The sequence below is a fragment of the Nannospalax galili genome, unplaced genomic scaffold (genome assembly GCF_000622305.1).
Source record: "Nannospalax galili isolate Female #2095 unplaced genomic scaffold, S.galili_v1.0 scaffold264, whole genome shotgun sequence".
NCBI classification, from domain to species: Eukaryota; Metazoa; Chordata; class Mammalia; order Rodentia; family Spalacidae; genus Nannospalax; species Nannospalax galili.
In genome coordinates this window covers 248,973-269,047 of record NW_008352391.1, presented here as the reverse complement: position 1 = coordinate 269,047, position 20,075 = coordinate 248,973, and positions in this window count along the sequence as shown.

The window sequence follows — 20,075 nt, the reverse complement described above, 5'->3', positions numbered from 1 at the left end:
GTCAAACAATACCTTTTTGCAGATGATACTATACTTAAGAGACCCTAAAAGTTCCACCAGAAAACTCCTAGAACTGATCAACACTTTCGGTATAGTGGCAGATTATAAAATCGGTCTATAAAAATCAGTAGCCTTTCTATATACCAATAATAAGCAATTGGAGAAAGAATACAGGGAAATGCTCCCATTCACGATAGCTGCAAAAAAACTAAAATATCTTGGAATAAATCTGACCAAGGCCACCAAAGATCTCTACAATGAAAATTTTAAATCGTTAAAGAAAGAGATTGAGGAAGACACCAGGAGATGGAAGGACCTCCCATGTTCATGGATTGGAAGAATAATATTTTTAAAATGACCATCTTACCAAAAGAAATATATAGATTCAATGAAATCCCAATCAAAATCCCTATGACATACTTCACAAAATTAGAAATTAGAAGAAACTATCCTAAGATTCATATGGAAGCACAAAAGGCCCCAGATAGCCAAAGCAACCCTGAGTACAAAGAGCAATGCTGGGGGGATTACCATACCAGATCTCAAAATACACTACAGAGCTATAGTCTTAAAAACAGCATGGTACTGGCACAAAAATAGACAGATCAATGGAATATCATTGAAGATCCAAACCCAAGTACACACAATTTCAGCCACCTGATATTTGACAAAGGTGCCAAGACCACATGGAGGAAATGGAGGAAAGACAGCATCTTCAACAAATGGTGCTGGCAAAATTGAATCTCCACCTGTAGAAGAATGAAACTAGATCTTTATCTTTCACCTTGCACAAAAGTCGATCCTCAATGGATCAAAGACCTCAATATGAAACTGGAAACCCTAAAACTATTAGAAGAAAATAATAGCAGTAACTTACAATATATAGGTGTAGGAAAGGATTTTCTAAATCAGACAGCAGTTGCTCAGGAATTAAGGTCAGCAACAATAAGTGGGACCTCATTAAACTAAAAAGCTTTTGCACACCAAAAGAAACAATCAAAAAGTGAAGTGAAAACCCACAGAATGGGAAAAAATCTTCACCAGTGACACGTCTGACAGGGGTTTAACATCCAGAATATATAAAAAACTGAAAAAACAAAGAATTGAGAAACCAAATGACCCAGTTAAAAGATGGGCTAAATATCTAAACAGAGTTCTCAAAGGAAGAAATAAAGATGACTAAGAAACATCTCAAAAAGTGTTCAACATCATTAGGGATTAGGGAAATGCAAATTAAAACCACCCTAAGGTGTCACCTTACCCCAATCAGACTGGCTAGGATCAAGAGAACAAATGAGGGGCTGCAGAGATGGCTCAGAGGTTAAGAACACTGGTTGTTCTTGCAGAAGACCTGGGTTCAAATCCCAGCACCCACACGGCAGCTAACAACTGTCCGTAACTCCAGTTCCAGGGGATCCAACAGCCTCTTCTGTCTTCTGAGGGCATTGCACGATAGGGGTGCACTTACCTACATGCAGGCAATACATGCATACACATAAAATTTTTAAAAATTTAAAAATCATTTTAAAAAAGAGAGAACAAATGATACCAAATGCTGGCCAGGATGTGGAGAAACAGGAACGCTCATTCACTGCCGGTGGGATTGCAAACTCGTGCAACCTCTATGGAAAACAGTGTGGAGAACTCTTAAAAAACTAAAAATGAACCTATCATATTACCCAGTTATACCACTCCTTGGCATATACCCAAAGGACTCATCCTATCGTAGAGACACTTGTACAACCATGTTTGTTGCTGAAGTGCCCCTCAATTGATGAGTGGTTAACAAAAATATGGTCTATTTACACAATGGAGTTCTATTCAGCAGTAAAAAAAGATGAAATCATGAAATTTGCAGGTAAATGGATGGATCTAGCAACTGTTATACTAAGTAACACAGACTCAGAAAAACAAACGACATGTGTTTTCCTTCATATGTGGATCCTAGCACCAAATCCTTTTAAATTCCAGGTCCTTTTAATAAGATGATGCTATACAGCAGTCCCTTCTGCATGAAATAACTACCATCATCAGGACTTCAGCTAAGCCTGATTGCTAAATATCATCACAGTTGGGTTTGTTGACAGTTGTGTTCCTTCATTAAAGGAGGGCCAAGCAGGGTCATTGGACCCTCACAAGATTATCCAGCCACTCTTCCCAGCCAACTGTATGTAATTTGACCCTAATCAAATTAAGGTTTGGGGAGGGCTAAAGTATACAATCCTTAGAAGGCTAGGAAGAGAAGGCATGACCCATGCTGGGTAAACGCTTTCCAGTGTGCATACATTCAGGTCCGACATACACCTCAGCAACCCCTCAGTTAGCTCAGTAAGTAAGCTCAGAAAATTCATTGGTTCCCCAGTAAAAGCTGAATCAAACATCAGCTCGACACTAGAACCCTGAAAGGGAATAAGCATTGCTTAGCATCCCCAGGAAAAGAAGTCTCACAACAGATGGAAAATTTATTTATTAAGGCTATTATGCCTCATAATTATTTTTTTTAAAAGTAAATGAGAATGTTAAAGATGTTAAAAGGATATGGGAATGGAGACATTTTCCAAAATAGAAAAAATGAGAAAGCCTAAGCAAGTGATGAAGGTCTGTGTAGGTTTGTTATGATTATATAAAGGATGAGACAAAATTAATATGCACATAATCTTAAAATGTCTATGGTCATAGTTTAGTCAACTAGTTTAAGGAACAAAACACATATCTAGTCGAAGTTTATCTGAATATTTGTTTTTTTACCCAAACCTTATCTACATAGCACATGATAATTAAAAGTACCAGACTGGTGGAACTAACCTTATTGCATGTTTAACAGCCATAGATTGAGCCCTATACTAATGTGGTCAAAGGGACTTAAAGGACAGTTTTTGCCCTTTGTCCTCCAAGGTCGAATAAAGTTCCAGGAGACTATGGGACAGCTCTCAAAATGTCCTGTAACTCTGGTGAGTCACCTCTCCTCTTGTTCAGGGAGGACATGGAGACTTCATGAGATGGACTAAAACCAGTGTCCAGTCTGCAAAGAGGAGGTTCAACTCAGAGGAAACAACTCATTCACGCTTCCATTGAAGCCAGATATAGTTGAGCAGGACCCTTGACTTATCTTCACATAGATGGAACTGGTGGAAAAAAAAAAAGGAGCCAGGAGCTCCTCCCAAGCCCATGTGACCCTGAGAAACAGATCCTCAAATGACCTTAAGTGTAAAAATAAACTGATTTATTTGGGCCAATTCTATGGTCTTAAACACCCAAAAGGAAAGTATAACCAAAGAGTTAAGTCATCAGTATATTTCTTTAAGTGTTCAAGGGATTATACTTCCCAGACATTAGGCTTAAGTCTATATAAAAGTTATTTAGACAATTATTTTTCTTTGATGATTTTGTTCCTAACCAGAAAGTGCTGCTCAGAAGTAAGAGTGCAAATCTTGGTCTCCAATACTGTAGTGCCTGCCTGTAGCTAAGGGAGACAACCAGCTGTTGTTCTAAAATGATGGATAAATTTGTTTTCTCCCCCATCTAGAAGCCTTTGAGAGGGAACTGACACTGATTCTAACCATTCCAACAGCTATCAAAATGCCTGAAAACAAATCCTGAATCCATCAGAGTTCAGCCTTGGAAGACAAAAGACAAATGAGGAGGAACCCAACAGAGGGATGCTTTTGGAAGTCCTTGTCAAGAAATTCCAATGGACTCTCATATGAACATTTGAAAATTGCCCCGTTCTAACTTTTCTCTAGTTCCCTGTCTAGAACTTGCAATGCTAATTACTCTTGCCTTTACTTCTCCTTCACATCTCCAATTCATGATTCAAGGACTTTCGTTTCCCCTCTAGATTTAAGAGTGATGCAATTTGGGAGTCTTTTAGATAGACCACTGAAGGGGTACTTCAATTGCTTCACTCTGCGTCCCTGTTCAATGTGGAAGAAGCCAGACTCTATTGGCAATTGGGGTAACCCCTTCAGGGGATGGCATGATAAGAATAGGAGGTAGGAATTGGCTAAGCAGTTAGGGTGAAAAGACCCCAAAGAAAAGTAGCCAGTTTCTTGGCTAAAACTCACAATGTCCTTGGGCCTCTTAGCAATATACTTCGTTCCAAAGGCCAAAAATGTTGAAAATATTTGGGAGCTTTTAGGGTTACCTCTTCAGAAGAGGGAACATTAGAGTAGCAAAAAGCCCCCATAAAAAAAAATCAAAGAAGAAAGAGTACATGAAGTTATCAGAAAAAAGTGATGGGGAGATGTGAGAGGAGTTGGAGGGGAGGGATTTGATCAAAACACCTTATATACATGTATTAAATTCTCAATAAATTATTCATTAAAAAATAAAGTGACGCTTGCTATGCTTTAAAAAAAATAATAATAAAGAAAAAGCATTTTGATGTTTTTTCATTCTGTTTTTCTGTTGTATTGACAACATATGACTTTACAATGACTTCTCTCTATTATTTCCAAATGGTAGACAAAGTTATGCTGATTTTTGGCCGTGTATCCTTCCTTATCTACTCTTGCACTGATTTTTTAAAAAAAAAACTTCTGAATTATCCATCATCAAATGAGAAACTTAAGTGTTCTTTAAAACTTAGTAATGTAAGAACTAAGGTGTATAGATTTACTTTTTCAAGGTCTACAGTGAGTCAGCACTTTTCTCTGGGGGGCTAAAAGTGGTGTGAGCAGCGTGTGGCACATGTTACCACCAGAACAGTCTGCAGTTCTCTGCGCAATGTAGGAGACGCACACTGTCCTGCATGTGGGAGACAAAGGGGAATAAGCACTGAAAGAATGAGAAGAGGAACCCAGACTGTCCTCTAAGGAAAAGGCAAAGTTGAGGAGGAGTGTATGGTTCCTTTCAATTTGTCACATCAACCCTAACCACATCTAAACCAACCTAATGGTACCTAAATCCAAACCTGAACTAAAGCTAAGTCCTTCTGCGCTGACCTTTTCCTGGGCACTAGGGATTGGGTCACCCCTGTGAGCATGTGGATGTGAGTGTGTGGGCATGTGTGCCTGTTTCTGCTTTCACCTTGGGTAACACAGAACCTGGGGTTTCCCAGTTAACATAAGTATCTATGATCATGTGCACCTGGGGACATATTAAAAAACAGATGCTAGAATGATGTCCAGAGAGCAGTTGGGGATAGTTCAAAGACTCTGGGAGGAAAATGACTTGTCTATGGTGACACACAGGTATGGTGGGTATAGGTTGGAAACCAGCTGTACTTCCTCAAAGCTGAGGGGCTGCTGAAGCCAGGCTTCCGAGGTGAGTGTGGTGGGTGTGGTGGCATGGGCATGCTGATGGCACTGTGCCCCTTCTCCATAGGAAAGAGAGAAATCAGCAGCCCAGGCATCCTCACAAAGGTCTTGTATGGAAGGAGGTTCAGCCAGAGTCAGACGACCCCAGGAAGTGACTTCGCTTCTCTAGCAACGGTCCAAACAGAACACAGAATCCTGGTTACCTGGTAACCACAGGCCAGTGGCAGCCTCAACTGCTTCACTGGTCTGGAGACTCTGGACATAGCAGGATGTTCTCTTGCTGTTTCTGGACTTCTGGGGGCTCAGGCCCCAGGAGAGCCCAGAATAGGAGCCTTGGCCACTTTTGGAGACGCTGGGTGCGCCCTGCGGTTCGGTGCCTCTGGCCATTTTGCCACAGGAACACACAGGTGACACTGGCCAGCCCATAGCAGGGGGGTGTGTGTTTTAGAGTGAACACTGAGGAAGTTTCTCTATGACCACTTTTCGCCTCAGTGTATGGAAATGAGTCATTGAGGAGTCTGTTAGATTTACCATATTTGAACCTTCCCTCCTATACCATTCCTCCTGAACAGGCATCAGACTTCACTGTCCATGACCTCTGCAAGGTCAGGTCCAACATCCCAGGCTATTTGTAGAAGTTGGTGAGCTACCTGGCAAGTGCTGTGCAAACTGGGGACTTCCTGTTTGTCTCTACCTTCCTTGGCATCTTCCAAAGGTTCGGCACTACCTGGCAGGTGCTGGACCTGATAATGGAAAGGTGAGTGTCGGCGTCCAAGCCCAGGAGAACGCAAGTCTCCTGGTTGGGTTTTCAGTGGCTCTGCTCTTCTCTGAGGCTGTTTTCTCTCACATAGGCTGTTGTCAGGACCAAGGGAGAATTCACCCTCTCAGTGGTGGCCCTGGACCTGGTGTTTAAGTGACCTGACCAGGAAAGGGAATGGTGGACTCTAGGTTGTGACATCTGCCTCCCATTAGAAGCACTGACAGGACACGCCTTTTGCTCAGTTTTCTCCAACTGGTAAAGAAGGTTGTTGTCAACAAGGGCAAATTCACCTTGGTAGTGTTGGCTCTGGGCCTGACACTGCAAAGTGATCTGACCAGGAATGTGGGTAATTGCCTCTCCTAAAAAACATCTTGTGAAGCCCCATCTTTCTGAGTTTTGGGGGTAGTTTTTCTTCCATGTATGTAGAAGTTTCCAGACCCCATCTGGGCTGCATGGGATAAATGTAGACAGACAAGGACACCCATGGGCTCACCAAGATGTCCTGTGTCAACTGAGAAACCAGGAAGGAACAGCTTGAGTTCACTCATTGCATGAAGGTCCTGGATCCTCCACAGCTGCAGGCTGATTTCCTGACTCTCAGCTCAGAACTCAGAGACCCGCACAGACGACACTCCTTGTACCCAGCCACAGCTCCTATTTCTGTACCAGATTCAGCCAGCCCCTCTAGATCTCATGGCAGGTGGGGAACACATGGACTTAGGGGTGGCATCCTTCTCTAATGATACAGGTATGCATCCTTCGAGCCAGACTGTGAGGAGGACCAGCAAACCAAGAAGTGAGTGGGCTTTGGGTGAAGAGGGAGGTAAGCTCCCATCTGCAGACTGGGATATTTGAGGGCAAGGGTTTGGGATAGCCAAGTGCCGTGCACTTTCTTCTTGAGATTTCCACTGGAGGGATGATGCCTGGGACTTCACTTACAGTGAGGGGAAAAAGAGGTGTTGAATGGGTTTTTGATTCTGAGGAGTAAAGGGAATATGGCAGCTGAGTGCCAGCCCCTGTGAAACTCCATCCTCACTAGGGCCCTGCCCAGTCAGGCCATCTACCAGTGGCATGGACTGAAAGTGTCAGGATCCCTTCTACTGATGACCCCCACTTGTAAACACCATTACCTGCTGCACATTGACTGGACAGCCTTTGCCTTGTCTGCACGGGAACACTGCAGCACTGGCAAAGAGCAGCCAGGCTTCTAACTCTGCTCCATGCCAACCTGCCACAGCGCCATATGCTTCTTCCTGGGACTATGGATGCAAAAACTGCCAGAGGATATTTCCGAGTCTCCAGCCCTGGTCACTCTGAACCGGCTGATGAACTATGTGGAAGTCTACATGCCTTCCTCGGCCCTGGCTGTCCAAATACAAGAGCTCCTGTCACGTCTAGAGGACCAGGAGTCCAAGAAGGCAGCACCCAAAGAAGAGGAGGCCTATGGTAGGTGCCTCAGAGCATGGGAGGGATTTTCAGTGCTGGTTTCCAAGATGGAGGTACCAGAAGCTGGCCGTTCTCCTGAAACCAGTGCTGGACCCCAACAAGCTATGATGTCCTATTGTGGGATCAGGGACTAGGCATTCTCAGGCAGGAAGAAAGCTTGTGAAGATTTAGAAAGTATCAGAGAAGACCCTCATCTTGAGGACGTTACTCCATCCCAAATCTTCCTGCTTCTCACTTACTTCTAAGGTGCCTACACTGACAATGTCTCTCTTGCTGTCCTTAGATTCGGTGCCGGTCAGGGCAGTAGCTCCTGAGCTCCCAGCACAGTATGCATCAGGGATGCCAGAGACTCTGGATCCCAGATGTACTTTTGCAGCAGAGCCTCATGGGAAACTAGCACATCAAGAGGATCCTACGGTAACGATATTCATACCAACCTCTGGAGAAGAGCCTCAGGGAGCGCTGGCTCCCCAACTCCATCCCGTGGAACGTGAGTTCATAGAACTCAGCTCACATGTGTCAGCAGCCCAGCCAACACATACCCTGAGTGTTGCATGTGTAGAGCAGGATCAGTCCACACAGCAAATACACAGCCATCTCCTGATGTGGAGGCAGATGTTCCAGCTCCTGGGCGGGTGTTTCTCCTGGCTCTTTCACAGATAGGAGATCCAGACCCTGTTTCCCCTTTGCCCAGGGTGGACATAAGTCTGGAAGTTTTAAAATCACCTGCTGATTTCCATCCAGCACCAGCTCCACAGCTGAGGTGTTTCCCATCTCCAGCAAAAATATCTCCTTTAGGTTTTATTGGTTTGTTTATTTGTTGTTCTGTTTTGGTTCTAACTGTTTTTTTATGTATGTATTAAGATTAATAAAGTTTTATGTTTACTGGTTTCAACTTACATGGTTTCATGGCATGAGGTCTACCCCATGTAGTATGACTCTAGCGTGTCTACCTGGGGACTGCAGTCCCAAGCCGAGCACGCCTGTCATCCTGGAGACATGAAAAAGAATGCTACTGGTGTTACAGGAAATGAGCGAATACCACAGGCAGCAAGGGATGCACACTACATCTGTGTGAGCACAGAGTCCTGCATTCGAGACAGTCCACACCAGTTAGAGACATAGACTCTGAGGTCAGGCAGACAGGGCATCATACATACAAATTTCCCATTCTCCTTGAGCTCATTCTCTGCTGGACTGGACAGCAGCCTTCACCTAGATAGGGTGAAGTCAATTTTACTTAGTGGAGTCTGTTATTCTCAGCAATCCTCTGCCCACAACTGTGCCCCCACAATCACTACTATGCATTAACACTACAGAATTTGAAAGACAAGACAGACCTACAATTCAGGTAACACGAATGTATTCAAAAACATGATTTACAGAAAAGATTGTGAGGATTTTCTACAGTTCTGGGGATGCTCGACAATTGAAGAATCCTCTCTCCCATGGAAGTTTTATGCATTTGTCTGTGGGAATAGTTTGGTTACAAACTAAAAGCTCACCATGTCCAGTTCTCCACATTACAAAGTCAGGGATCACTATCAAAAATAGATCGTTGTAGCTGGGCATGGTGGCGCACGCCTTTAATCCCAGCACTCGGGAGGCAGAGACAGGTGGATCTCTGTGAGTTCGAGGCCAGATTGGTCTCCATAGTGAATCCAGGACAGCTCAGGCTACAGGGAGACCCTGTCTCAAAAGGACCAAAATAAAAAAAAATCATTGTAACCTCATCCCAGGGACATTTGAATGCTGTCTCTCAGTAAGAGGAGAGTGTTTGAAAGCCAGGTCCCCTCAGGGTGTAGAACAGCTCATTTGGTAAAGGCCCCTCCCCCGCCAATGGTCACTGAAACATCTGAGTTAGGTTATACATGTCTGGGAGTGCCAGGAATGAGGGTGCACTTAGGACTGTCCATGTCACAGCAGAAGGTGAGTTGCACATGATATCTAGTCTCAGAGCCTGGACATCCAATGGCTGTGATGCCTGGAGACCCAGGGCTGCTGTGGCCAAGCTGAGGGAAACCCACATAGGCTGAGGTTGTGTGCTGGCTTCTCAGTGGAATGTGGAGGCCTATACTGCTGTGGGAATAGATTCAAAATTAGCCGCAGTGGCCTATCATCCTTATACAAAGGAAAAGTAAATGACCCACTCCTATACTATATACTACTCATGTATAATCTTGAGAAATCCAGAAAACATTATTACTGTTAATAAACGAATTCAAGGAAGCCACAAAGACAATCCCAGCACACACAACAGAAAGGAGCCGCATCAAACAGCTGCACACGGTGATGTACAACGTGAGGATGAAGTGAGAGCTTCAACTTGAAACAGCATCAGCCGTAAAATGAGCAGATGGGCTCTTTCAAGCCAGGCCCAATTCTGTCACTAACAGGTCCACTGTACTCTGTACTCTACTAAATATTCTCTCCAGAAACATTTAAAGTAATTAAAATTAAATATATTTAAACACTGGGGAAGACTGATAGCATGAAGATCATTACAACATACTGCTGAAAAAGAAGGAAAATCAGAATAAGTGCAAAGAGGTGCCAGGAACACTGACTGAGATGCATAATGTTTGAAATTGGTCATCTTATATGAATCAAGCACAGATTCCAGGCAGGTACCATGGACAGTAATGGGAAGGCCTATTTGAACAATGACCGGGAGGTTTATACACCTTCCCAATATAGTTCTGGGATGGGGAAATGGCTCAGAGTACGGTGCTTCATGACAGCATGGAGATCTGAGTTTGAATCTCCAGACCCCAGGTAAAAAATTTCCAGGCTTTGTCTCATGCACCAATCTGTAAGCCTGGTACAGGAGCGTAGTGACAACTGATTCCCCAGAACTTATTTGTCAGCCAACCTTGCTAGTCACTGGTAGGAAGACCGTAGGACCTAGAGGCAGTGGACGACTACAGGAAAACAGTGTGTTCTGGATACAACAGGGCAGTTGCACATATGAACTCACAGCAATTTGACAGCATACACAAGATATTTGAACCTCAAGCCAGTCAAATATCTCAGCATGGAGGGGGGAGGTGGGCACAAAGTCCCACCCCTAGCTGAGGCGCTATTGACAATTGGCAGCTACCAGGAGAAGGAGAATCAGTTTTCATTAAGGGTGTGGCCCTGGTAGATTGACTGAGGGAGAGTTGGGGGATCTGAGGTCAATCAGGAGGAAAGGGGGCCTTTTTTATACACTTGGCTGCTTCTTGCTCACAGGGCATTTCTTATTCCTCCATGGGCTTTTTGTAACAGTTACCTTTACCAAGTCTACAAAGCCTGGAAGAATTGTTGCAAATTACCAAACCTCCACTGGTCAGAAGAATTGCTTGCTACAAATACTCAGAATTTTAAAAGCCTGATGGAGGGGAGAAGTGAGCCCACCCAGGGAGTGTATAGCAGGCCACATTAGTGAGGGAGAAGGGGAGGGAGCTAGGGGAGAGCTCCAGCATCCTATAAAAGAACTGACCCTTAGCTTTTGAGGGGGAACTCCCAGCTCTGGGGACCCGATGGGTGCTGTCAGTGTGTAACTGACTCCAGCCTCCAGCTTCTGCCCTCAGGCTCTCTGACCTGGGGATTCTTTCTCCCTCACTCTCTCTGCCTTGATACTTTCACTCCAAGTCTCCACAGGGCACTAGACTTCCTGTGGCTGTGGCTTCAGTGGTTGCAGGGGCAGCGCCCCCAGATGAGCCAGACAACCCCCGAGCCACTGCTTCCCACCCATCTCTCAATTTCTCTCTTCCACCTCTGTCTCAGTCTCTCTCAATGTGTCTCTCATTTATCTCTCTCAGTCCAACTCCTTCTGTTTTCCCAACTTCCTTCTCCTGTGCATGGAACTTCCTGAGTGGATCTTTGGCTTTTCTAGGACTTCCAATTTTTTGTCATCCCACGTAGGAATTTGCCAACCAACACGTCACCCATAAACCCTGCAACATTGGCCATGCTCCAGGCGAGGGACCCACATCCAACAGTGCTTGGGGAATAAAAATTGCAATCCATGGACCTTAGGAAAACAAAAACAAAGAAAGGAACAAAGTTTGGGTTTTAGAGAGGTGGAGGTGGAGCTGAGAGGATATGGAAGAGGGGGTTGAATATGATCAAAGCACATTGCATGAAATTCTCAAAGAATTAATAAACATGGTAAAAAATAAACCTTAGACGCTAAAGATACGTGAGACCCTATCCACTATGTGACATTTGTCTATGTGTATCTTTAACCTCTCTGACACTTAGTTATCATGACTTTGTGTTACAATACATTCATGAAGAATACATTTCATTTTCTTAAGTTATTTCTTTTAAAAGAGTAAGTATTCATTAATATGGTCATTAGTGGTTTATTTCCTTTCCATTGCAACAAAAATCAATTTTTGCATACACAAAAAAATAAATCCTAGAAAACAAGTGTAGAGTGATTGTTTCACCCACAGTGAGCACACACACATGAGCATATGCACACATACACCCATACATACACTGACAGGCACATGCACACACACATGCATACACACACATGCACATGCATTCATATACATACTCACATATGCATATATACATGTTCATATACACATGCACACACACTCATATACACACTCATGCACAGATATGCACACAAATTGTTGTGGGAAAGATCACACAAAACACTGGGAATGTACAGGAGCAAATATTTTATTTAAGCTGCAGCCTGGACCAGTGGGCTGAAATATCAAAATCTGGACCCTAAAGGAAGTAGAACATGTCTTTTATTCCTTAGGCATTGGGTCCAGTGGGAAAGAAACTTACACACTGATTGGTTATCAGTAAAGTCTTAAGCCAGGCAAATTATTATAAACGTAGAAAAGAAAATATGCTTCAAAAAAAAAGCCTGTCTGAAAGTCATCGCAGAAGTCTCTGTCTGAGACAAACAGAAATGAGGGATCTTCATCAGGTCAAAAGGGGAGTGGTTCTAGCTAGCTGCATCAGTGTGCTAACCACAAACTTGTCAGCTGAACTTTTCTGACAGAGACAGAGAAAAACAGGGATTACAATCCATATTTTTCTTACATATTTCACAGGCCCTTTGAGACTTGTTATGTACAGCCTTTTTTTGATGTATTTAGGGCCTCGTGTAATGCTATGACCTTGATTATGGGTTATTTTTCTATAGTGGCTTCTAGAGAAGAAGTAATACATCTCATAAAAAGGGGAGCAAACAAAGTTAACAGGTTCTAGACAGTACTATGCCAATTAAGCTTTTAAAACCTTTGAAAGTAGGAAACCACCCTCAAATAAAGAGCTAGAGTCCCAGCCTTAATTCCTCTTCAGGTCTGCCCTGGTATATAGGCTATATTTCTGATATTGTTGGCTATGTTTTTTACAGTTTGTCCACTGTTATTTATTTGGAGGCACCAGTCAGAACTGTTGAATTTCCTACAAACACCTCCTTCAGCCAGAGGCAATCTAATGCCTAGTGATGTTGGTAAATAGCAGCTCTCATTTGAGTTTGTTGTGGGGTTGGAGGTCTAGAGCTGAAGCAGTTTGGATGGTTATAATTTCTAACACAACCTGTAGGCCACTGATTCTATTAAGCAGACAGTCAGGTATTCTATAGGCCCAAATGCCATCCTGTGCCCAGGTAGCTGGGTTGGAGGTTGAAATGATGCGTTGAGGTGGCCATTCATCCTCATGTTAGCTTTGTTGCCCTTCAAAATGAATTTCCTTTCCAATGACTCTTTTTTCCCTTGACCCTAAATTTTCATATAAGGGGACTGCCTGGTTCTTATCATTCTGGTTTGGCAATCAGAAGAAATCAGATCAAATTATTCCCATAGTACAGGTCCCTTCCCAGTTGGCAGGGAGATGGGTATATGCTTTCCCTTCCTTAGATCCAAAACAATCCATTTGGTGCTTTGCAGTTACTGTGGGCTGGATGAGCCCAGAAATTATGGATCTCCAGAATGCCTTGAAAGGGCTAACCTGAGTAGCGTCAGGGCTAGTACAGTTAAACAGAGGTTGTGTCTTCTGAGACCTTGTACATCTAAGACCATTAGTCTCTTCTCTTTATTTTGGGAGCCCTAAATCAAGTAGGTCTATCTGGCTATCATGTGGGGTTCCAGAACAGTATTCTTTCACTTGGGGTCTCTCCTATCCATTGGTGGTGTCTAAGCTCTAGCCAAAAACTGCAGTGTTTTCCAAGCACTTCTGATGTGAGGATCCAGCCAAAAGCCCCATAAAAAAATAAATCAAAGAAAGAGTACATGAAGTTATCAGAAAAAAGTGATGGGGAGATATGGGAGGAGCTGGAGGGGAGGGAGCGGGCATGGATTTGATCAAAACACCTTATATGCATGTATGAAATTCTCAATAAATTATTTTTTTAAAGAAGAGAACAAGAAGGAGGAGGAGCCCCCCCTCACCGTGATTCTCATTAAGGCTCAAGTTTGAGAACCCCTAGCTGAGACAGTTACACAGGAAACCCAGCATTATGGCAGCAAAGACCCAAATTCCAGAGGCACACAGCCAGCACCTCTGTAAGTAAGGCCACTCACTCATCATGGATAATTTTCACCACACATCTCCTTACAGAGACGCGTTCTTCCCACACACAGCCTCCCTCGTATCCCCTCCTCTGCCCTGGCCTACAGGAGCCAGCACAAAAGCAGACAAATACCAGAGAGCCCAAGCTAGGAGCCCATTATCACTCAAACACCCTACGCACCACTCTGTGCTTGTCCTGAGCCGTGAAGCACCTCCAACTGCACCTGGCTTCTCCAGAGGAAGATAAAGGTGTAACCGTGTCAGTCACCCACACTCTCCACCACCCTATGAGCCCTGGTGACCAAACAACTGGACTACCATTCTCCCATTGCAATGAAAAGCATGGGAGAGGCCAAAGCATAGAACTCAGGTTGTAATTAACAGCCCCAAGGACACATCCCCAGCACCCTCATCCTTCCATAGAAAATACTCCCTACCGGCTATTACGGTTCCAATATTTTTGTCTCCTCCCAAATTCATGTTGAGACTTGGTCCTCTCCAAAATTCATCTGTCTTCAGTATGATGATCTTGAGAGGGAAGGGGCCTGTAGGAAGTGATTAGTCCATTGAGGCTGCTCCTAATTAATTGGATTAAAGACCTTGTAAAATATGCTTGATCTCTTGTCCTTCCTACTCTGCCACGTGAAGGTAAAGGCCCACACCAAAGCTCAGTACCCTGATGTCAGACTTCCCAGCCTCCAGAGCTGTGAAGATAACTTTCTATTCTTTATAAATTATCCAGTCTGTGGCCTTCTGTTGTAGCAGTACAAAGGAATTAAGAAACCAGGATGGCGGTTGACTCTTCACAATAAATCCAGTGAACTCAATTGTCGGTAGCCTCACATTCCTTCCTGAATCTAGCCTGAGCTCCTAAAGCCTCATCATCTTCCACCTCCACAGCCCACCATCTGACCTGCCCTCATTACACATGGCTTCATAACACTGCAGCAACGAGAAACTAGCCACCCCTATCTACAGTTACTAAGTACTAACTCAGTTCATTAAGTGACCCTAAGCAGGTGTCTCTGACTTTCACGAAACCCAATGAGTACTCCATTCCTAGAATCCTGCACAGTCTCCAGCTCCCCACAAAGACTCACAAAGGTCTCCTCTTAGAGCTCCTTCATCCTTCATTCAGTCACCACTGACTATCTTCCACCCAATGTGACATCATATATTATACAGCATAGCCTTCTGGTGCATTGGAAAACCTGAAGGTCAGAGGAATCTGCCCTGGAACAGCACCTGCTGCATTCTTCAACTCTATGACTTACTTTCTTTTAAAAGAATTATTTATTTTTTTATGTGTATGTTTTGCCTGCATGTATATAAGTGCACCCATGTTGTGCAATGCCTGTAGAAGTCGTAAGAGGGTTTTGGATCCCCTGGAACTGGAGTTTAATGACAGTTCTTAGTTGCCATGTGGGTGCTGGGAACCAAACCCAGGTCCTCTGCAAGAGCAGCCAGTGCTCCTAACCACTGAGCCATCTCTCCAGGCCCTGCCTTACCTTCTTACCTCCAGTTTCTGGAGGGTCATGTTATCTGTGGTATATATAATTTTCAAAATAAATGAGCAACAACTAACTGTAAGAAGTTTGATTCATTCTCTGTCAAGTATGACCTGCATGGCCAGTGTTCCTATCTTCTGTTTACTGGATGTGCCCTGCCCAGTTTGATCATTCTTCAAGGCAATGACTTTGTCTTTCCCTAAGAGCACACAGTAGGTGGGCTGTCTTTGGTGTTCTCTACTGATGTTCCAACTTGACCCTAGCTATTCCCCTGTGGGATCGTCAGCATCAGGTTTGAGCTGCAGGACTACTTTTCAGTTCCATGATCTCTGCACTGCTGACTTTAATTTTATGGGCCATGAGTTAGATTTGGAGCAAGTGTCTCTAACTGTATTTTTAAACTCTTTGTTTTGGTTGCTAGTCTATTAATATGCAGCAGAAAAGTTAAGGACTAGGAGGAAAACTATAAGAAATCAAAAGCAAGATAAAATTCTACCCAAGTATCTAATCATCCAGAGAACTGTTATTCTAATGATCATCTAAAGCTTTCTTGCTGAACTTCGGTCTTATTTTTCTATTGCACTCTACGTTTTTATATAATACGTCAAAGACAATCTTTAAGGCACTTTTAAGCTTTAATCTCTAGCTAATTTACATGTTTCTCCCAGTGGTTCACATCTATCAAAGGATAGCAATGTTCTCAGACTCCACAAGCACTTTGCACCGATTTTCCCTGAATTCTTACAATCATCCTATGCATCTTTCCTTTGCTAAATAAACATTATTGTTATAACCTTCCTATGTGTGAGGAAACTGAGGCTTAAAGAGATTGTGTCATTTGTCCGAGGTCACACAGCAAGTTTCTAATGTTTCCAGCATATGGATCTGGTTGCTGACTCTCATGCCAAACTGCTCCAGAGGTTCCACCTCCTTAACTTTTAAGGTTCAAGGCTTTTCCTGGTCTTTCCCTCACTTCTCTTCATCCAACACAATAGAAGCTTGCCAATATCAATAGACTGTGTTTACAGCACAGACTAGCTTTCAGAAAGGCATTAAAATAATTTGGCTTCAAGAAACAACTGCAGGAATCACAGGACATAGACTTCTGGCAGATAGAACTGCATGCTTAAACCTGGCAGTAAAGAATCCCCACTTGTAACTGACTTTATGAGCACCTACAGTGTGAGGGTGTTTTACATCACCTGTATACTGGATGGTTTTAGTTGTCAACTTGATACATCTGGGTTGAGAGAGCCTCAATGCAAACTAGAACAACCTGGCACCCTTAGCTCTTGTGGATGAAAAAAATGGGCATTCTGAGTACTCAGTGACTTGTCTGTAGTCACAAAACCACAAATAACAGAGCCAGGATTTGCATTATTGGCCCTAATTTTAGCCCAAAGTCCTATGCTCCCCTATGCTCAGCTTACTAGTTGAAGAGTTCTGATGATATCTCTAGAGGAAAGGCTGGATGGGGTGACCACCCTTACCTAGGGCCTTGTGGGATTGCAAGGTGCGTAGTCGATTCCCAAACAGTAGGCTTATTCGTGGCACACATACCCATCTGCCCCTCAGCTTTTAGCAATTCATCCATACTTATTCTGTAAGTGAGCACCATAGTTTATATTTACAGAAAGCTACACAGATCACAGAAGCCTTTCTATTAATGTGGCTTAGGTGAGTTCTGTTGAATAAATGAATGAAAGTCTGCTAAGACCTAATCTGATATTCTTCCCATTTTTGCCTTCCTGTCTATGGCCCCCCAAAGTGCTATCTACATAAAAAATAAAACTATATTTTGGTGGATGCGAATACAGACAAATTAAGACCTAATTTCTCTGATACTAATCTGAGATATATTTTAAGTATAATTACACTTGAGGGATTGGTTCCAGGACCCACCTACCCCCACTTAATTCCCCCATGGATACCAAAATCTATGGATGCTCAAGTCCCTTATATAAAATGACAGAATTTGCATACATATGTCCTTCTATATACTTTAAGTCCTCTCTACATGATTTCTAATACCTAAAATAACAAAATGTTATAGAAATTGCTGTTCTACTATATTGTGCAGGGACTAATGACAAGACAGTAAATAACAGAAGAAACCATGATACAACTAAATACATTCATTTAAATCTCCTAATAAGGAGACCACAAATACATAGGGCAGATTGTCATCAGCTTACACTATGGTATGGGAACAACTTATAAAACACCCTCTTTGATTTACATCCCCAAACCTTAACTTGTTAAAATATGATCGGCAGTAACCTTCCTAGTTTCTTTTGGACCCAGAGGACATTGTGCTGAAGGGCTCATGATAGAGATGTTTTCAAGGACTTGTCAATACAAGATAGAAGTTTTTCTTTCCTGATAGCCTTTGAAATCAAGCCAGCTGCTGAAGCAGGAAAGAATCATTGGCTTCCTCACTGGGGCCTATGGTTCAGGCCACGTGTTGGGTGTTTCTGCTGAGATGCAGGGGTTACTGTTACATCAGTGGCATAAAAGAAACCTTATTCATGGGAGGCATCCAATATAGAAGTGTTGCTGTAAAGTAATTAGACTTGAATTTAAGCAGATTGGTTCCTCATTAAGGGTTTCCCTCAAAGGCTTTTTACATGCTTACAGCTCGACTCTAATCTCCAGTGTCAGCTGTGGAAAGAAACAACACACAGACGTGCGTTCACATACTAAGAAGCTCACACTCCAGCTTCACTGGTAGAACACAGTAAAGACTTCACTGTACACAAATATAAATATTTGTATGCCACCACCACCAACCACTCCGCAGAAATGGAGACCCTGAAGATCCAAGTCAACTGTTATATGTGTTTCTGTTTCTAGAAAAAAACTCCAGACATGATTAGATTAGATTTATAGCTGGTTAGTCTCTAGCAGCCCAGGAGGCCACCAAATCCTTTCTCACTTTTTTTTCTTCGTTCTTTTTTTTTTTTTTTTTTTTTTTTTTTTTTTTTTTTTTTTTTTTTAAGACAGTGTCTCTCTATAGCCCCAGCTGGCCTGGAACTTGCTCTGTAGACCAGGCTGGCCTCCATCTCACAAAGATTGGCCTGACTTTGCCTCCTGAGTGCTGGGATTAAAGGCATGCGCCACCACACCTGGCTCTTTCTCAGCACTTTTAATTAATATTTACTATGTGCCCTGCTCCATCCAAGCTCAAAGGAGTTTTGAGACACATGTCACTCATGGTCTCAATCAGGTTTCCTCTGTGTATGTGTGTGCCTTGGCACATCCATGCAGCTGTGTGTCATACAATGGAAAGGCACAGGTGGCAGCTCCAGTCTCCAACCAGAACCACAGAACTGGAGCTAGGATCTGAATCTTTAAGCATGGGCAAAGGAATTTTTATATGACTGTATGGTTTTTATACAATCCTCAAGTGATTCTTATGTACACAGAGGTTAAGTCAGAGACCCCCTAAATAATATGTGCATTCCAATGTGAATAGGCATCAAATTCAGGGCTTTAGATCAGTAGCCATTTCCTCAGAGGAGAGACCCTTCCATTCTCTGTGAGCTTCTCCTAGGGGGCTGCAAGACCCAGGCTTGTCTGTTGGTTCTGGTGAAAGAAAACTCCCTGAGTTCTCCCTGCTCACAATGAGTCTCTATACCGCCCACATTTCACAAGAGCCACAACAATCTCCTGACCTAGCCTTCCAGTGAGAAACATTCTGGCATGGGCAAGAATTGCAGTCCGTCAGAGTCCCAGTATTTTCACTTATTGGCTGTAAAAGCAGAAGTTAGCTCCTAGGCCATTTGTTCCTCATCTGTGAGATGGACATGTAGGTAGCTCTCTTATTCTGAAATGTTTGGACTCAGATATATATATCTTATTTTGTTTTTTCTTTTATTTCAGAACTTTTACATATGTGTAATGAGGCATCTTGGGAGAGGATCCCAATCAAATATGATTCTTCCACATATACCTTATACACAGGCTGAAGGTGTTTTATGGCTGTGGCTTGTCACATAAGGTCAAATATGTAATATTTTATCTATGGCATCATATCAGTGCTCAAGGAAGTTTTGGATTTTGGAGCATTCTGCACTTCAGATTACCAAACCAGGAATGTTCAACCTGTGATGACTGTTGAAGACATAAGACTACCAGGATTGTCAGGCAAACCGAAGTGATGCATCTGAGGGTACAGGCATGCTTGGCACAAAACAGTGAATGTTCAGTATCTTTCTGTGGTTACCAAATCCATAGTGGGACTCAGATTAATAGCCCAGAGAACTCAAGGAAAGATCTCACAGAATTATAGCAGCCTGGCCTGTTTGCTGAAAGAAACCTCAAACCCCATGAAAGGCAGACACTTAACAAACAGACAGTGCTATCTGAACTATCCAGTGGGGGTTACAAATAGACATACTATCATTTGTGACTGAGTGAGGAAAGGTGGGCAAGGTTGATATTTTCAAATAAATGGGTTTTTTTGTTTTGGGTTTTTTTTTTTTTTTTTTTGGTCTTTTTGAGATGGTCTCTCTGTTGCCCCAGCTGTCCTGGAACTCACTATGTAGACCAGGCTGGCCTTGAACTCGCAGAGAT